This window comes from Phyllostomus discolor, chromosome 5 (genome assembly GCF_004126475.2).
Source record: "Phyllostomus discolor isolate MPI-MPIP mPhyDis1 chromosome 5, mPhyDis1.pri.v3, whole genome shotgun sequence".
NCBI lineage: Eukaryota > Metazoa > Chordata > Mammalia > Chiroptera > Phyllostomidae > Phyllostomus > Phyllostomus discolor.
The window spans coordinates 115797367-115801625 of NC_040907.2; the positions used below are offsets into that span (position 1 = coordinate 115797367).

At 37.1% G+C, this 4259-nt stretch overlaps 1 protein-coding gene across 3 annotated transcripts in view; it reads right to left on the reverse strand.

Moving 5' to 3' along the window:
* The window catches only part of NRG3 (neuregulin 3), a 1226667-nt gene that overhangs the window by 1010386 nt on the left and 212022 nt on the right, over window positions 1-4259 (reverse strand). The window lies entirely within an intron of this gene.

Sequence of the window (4259 nt, forward strand, 5' to 3'; positions counted from 1 at the left end):
TATCTAACTCAAATCTCAGTTTCCCACCCTATCACTACACTAAAACTTTTTGTTGAGATTACCCATAACCAACATATTAAGACTCTTCACAACTAAGTTCCCAGTCAATTCCCAGTTCTCATTTTACTGAACACCATCAAAAGACATTGAAACTGGTTCACTCTTCTTTCTTGAAATATTTCTCTTTCTTGGCTTCTTTGAATGAGACTGTCCTAGTTCTCTTACTCTAGTCATTCCTTTTCATTCTCTTATGCTGGTTTCTCCACACCTCCTCAAACTCTAATTGTTGGAGTCTCTCGGGGCTCAATGTTTGAAGATATTCCTTACAAACACCTCTTTCTCCTCTGTCTTCACTGAACCAGATTCATATATCTAACTGCCTACTTGTCATCTCAACCTCTATATTTAAATGCCGTACCAAATTAAATCCTGATACACTCTGCCAATGTCTAAATGAGATCCCCCTTCAATAGTGATTTTCAGCCTTTTCATCTCATGGCACACAGGGGCTAATTACTAAAATTATGCAGCACGTACAAAATACATATTCTTGCTAATCTGACAAAAATAGGTATGATTTTGATTCATTCACACCAGACATCTTTATTGTATTGGCTGTTATTATTTTTTAATTTGACAATCTAAGGAAAAAAAGGTCAGTTTTCCTGACTAAATAATCAGGTATCACATGTTTTAAAAATATTATTAGCATACCAGTGTACCACAAACTCTGATTGAAAATCGTTGCCCTATGGTTTTCCCATCTCAATTCATGAAAACTCTATTCAGCCAATTAGACTTTCAGGCCCCAAATTTTGGAGTCACCCTTGACTCTTCTCTTCCTCCACATCTCACCACCAATCCCTCAATAAATCCTGTTGGTTTTACCCTCAACATATCAAGAATCCAGCCACTTCTCAAGCCTCTGGTCTACCTTGCCATCATTTCTCATCTCAATTATTGAAAACTCTTTCTAATCATCTCCCTGCTTCTGCCCTCACTGCATCACAGTCTATTTTCAGCACAGTCACTAGAGTAATATTTTTTAAACATAAATCAAATTGTTTCACTCCTCAGCTAAAAACCCTCTGACTTCCCCTGTATCTCACAGTAAAAGTTCACTCAGTCATTCCTAAGGCCTCTGTATGGTGGGACCCTATTACTTCCCTGCCTCTTATCCTACCATTCTCTCTCTCTCCTTTGCTTACTTTACTCCCATTGGCCATCATTTGGTCCTTAAATACACCAAGCAAGGTATCACATCATGGGCTTTGCATTTGCTATTCTATTGCTTTAAATGCTTTCCCCATTAGATTTTACTTGGTTCATACTCTAACCTCATTCAAATACTTGCTCAAGTATCTCTTTTTCATTGAGGTCATTTCAGACAACACATTTAAAATTTCACATCTAGCACTCCCTGTCTTTTTTCCTGGCTTTATTTATTTGCATAATGTTTATATCTTTCTGACAAAATATTTATTTTACTATTATTTTATAGTATTAGTTTCTGCCAATGGAGTGTGCACTCCAAGGGGACAGATATTTGGGTCTGTTTTGATCTGCTACCTGTCCATTAAAAAATAATGCCTCCCTTTAGAGTACAGACATGTTCCTAGGATGGGGGCTACTTTGCCCAACCTTTTTTGTATCCAAGTGGTGTCATTTAATAAATTTTCAACAATGAAATATGGATGAAAGTAATTTGTGTCTCTTCTGATCTGGTGGGTTTTAGGAGGGATTATTTTTTCCCCAACATTATTCTGTCCTTATCTTCCAGCTGGTTGTTAAAGATCAGTGTACACTTAGGGATCTCTACCAGCCTGGATCTCTAAACAGTTTCATAGATCTGGCCCCTCCAACTATCCAGGCCTCCAATCCATCCCTCTCCCTCCTGTCAATAAGACACATTTTATTAGGGTGTTATATTAGTGAAAACAAACATATTATTGTGTTCAACTACTGAAATATCAGGTTATTGATTAGTGACACTAGCAGTACTTTAAAGAATAGTAATGCCTGTGTCTCCCAATGCTTGGACTACTGAAATGCTCAAGAAGTATTTGTTAAATAAATGAATGAACAGAATTAATGAAGAAATGGGGGCAAAGGAAATGTTAAATATGTAAATAATCTTTAAAACTTTTGGTGAATTAGTGAATAAAGAAATAAATCCTGTTTAATGAATTAATTTACTGTTGGTGAGTTCTGTGCTCTTAGTTTCCTTGTTTTATATTTTCTTATGTAATTGCCATGCCTTCTTATAATATAGAGCCATATTTTCATCTAGGAAACTTTTTTCTCATGTTTTCTTTGAATTTCCTTTTTGTAAGTATGGGAAATAAGAGCATTGCTCTAACCAGCTTTTTAACTTCTCCTTAACAAAATAAACTAAATTCAAAAGCAAAACTACCTACTGGATTCAAAATTTTTTAACCTCTCCTTAACAAAGTAAACTAAATTCAAAAGCAAAACTACCTACTGGATTCAAAATTAAGGTGTGACTTACAAAAGCAAACCACACAGTATTACATCAATCTTGGACATAGCTTATTACAACTATGTCTTGGTTACAATCTTATGTTTCTAATTTTAGATTTTATTAATTTCAAAAATGTTTCCAGCCTAGCTGGGTAGCTCAGTGGACTAGAGCATTATCCTAATAGGCCTAGGTTTCAGGTTCAATCCCACAACAGATACAAAGAGCAACCAATAAATGTATATATAGGTGTAACAAGAAATCAATGTGTTTCTCTTTCTCTCTCTCCCCCCACTCTTTCTCTCTCTCTTTCTATAAAATTAATAATTTTTAAAAAAATTCTTAGTTGATGAAAAGATGTGTAATTCAAAGAAGGCACTCCTTCAAGAAACAATGTTATGATTCAAAAGAGACTGGTATATATACAGTCACTAAGTGCAAATAATGTGAAATCATGATAGATTAAAATGGAAATGCAACTCATGAAGGTGTGAACAGATTATGCAGAAACTCAAATGGGTGAAGCAAAGATTCACCTGATAAATTCTCATAGAATTTAGTGTATAAAGATAAACAATTGATATAAGAAGCTTAACATTTACAGACTTCTAGTTTACTTATCACTGAATCAGAATAAGAAATAATGAAACAGATGAAGAAATGACAACCACAGAAATTACAGAAGAAAACTCTCCAAACTGAAGAATGGATCAAAATGTCTTATTAGATATTACATGAAATTATTTTTAGAAAGACATATACTGCTGGTGTGGCTGTATAGGATACACACAAACACACATACACACAAACCAGCTTATCATTAACAGGTATCATTAACCACTGAAGAAGGTGGCCTAGTGAAAGAAGTCATGTCATCTGTTGAGAGCCACCCTGCCTGTTTTCAGGAGCTGTTACCCCTCATGGTTAAGGGTGAGGGAGCAACCTTCGGACCATAAGCCATGAAGGGGACAAAGCTTATCTCCCTGTCAGGAGTGCATCTTCTGCTCCTTTTATTTTATCCATAACTGGCCCCCAGTGCTTGAACAGTTAGCCAATGACGGGTAAGATTCTCTAAGGGGGTAATGATCTAAGACAGGCATGATCATGTGGAGGTCCTCAGGGAAGGACGTGGGGGGGGTATGGAGAAAGGGGGTGATGGACTCTGGCCCCTCAGCTTTCACAAAGCCTGAGTCCTCATTCTGTCTACAAGAAGTCTCCTAATCTTTTGGCTACCTTACTTCTCCTGCCTGACTTAAGCCTGAAACAATGACAGAGGGTGGCACAGCCCTGTGCTAGAAAGGGCAGGTTCCCCGGGTAATCAGGCCTGAGAAAGAATATGTAAAATCCTGTGAAACCTGCTTTGCTAAGAATTTTCTTAATTAAATGATAAGGGTCCAAGCAGGAAATAAGTTTGTTTCCCAAAGTTTTGTAGCCTTTTAGCTAACAGACCCTCACTCAGAATAAGCCCTCAGAGTTCTTTGTATGCTATCCATTGTTTATCCTTACTGCCTGACAATGATTAATGAACTTTACCTGTATTCCTGTGCAAATTGAAACCCAATAAATACCTGTCAGCCCTGGCTGGCATAGCTCAGTGGATTGAGCGAGGGCTATGAACCAAAGCATCACAGGTTCAATTCCCAGTCAGGGCACACGCCTGGGTTGCAGGCCATGACCCCCAGCAACCACACATTGATGTTTCTCTCTTACTCTCTTTCTCCCTCCCTTCCCTCTCTAAAAATAAATAAATAAAATTTTTAAAAAAAAACCTGTCAAAGCA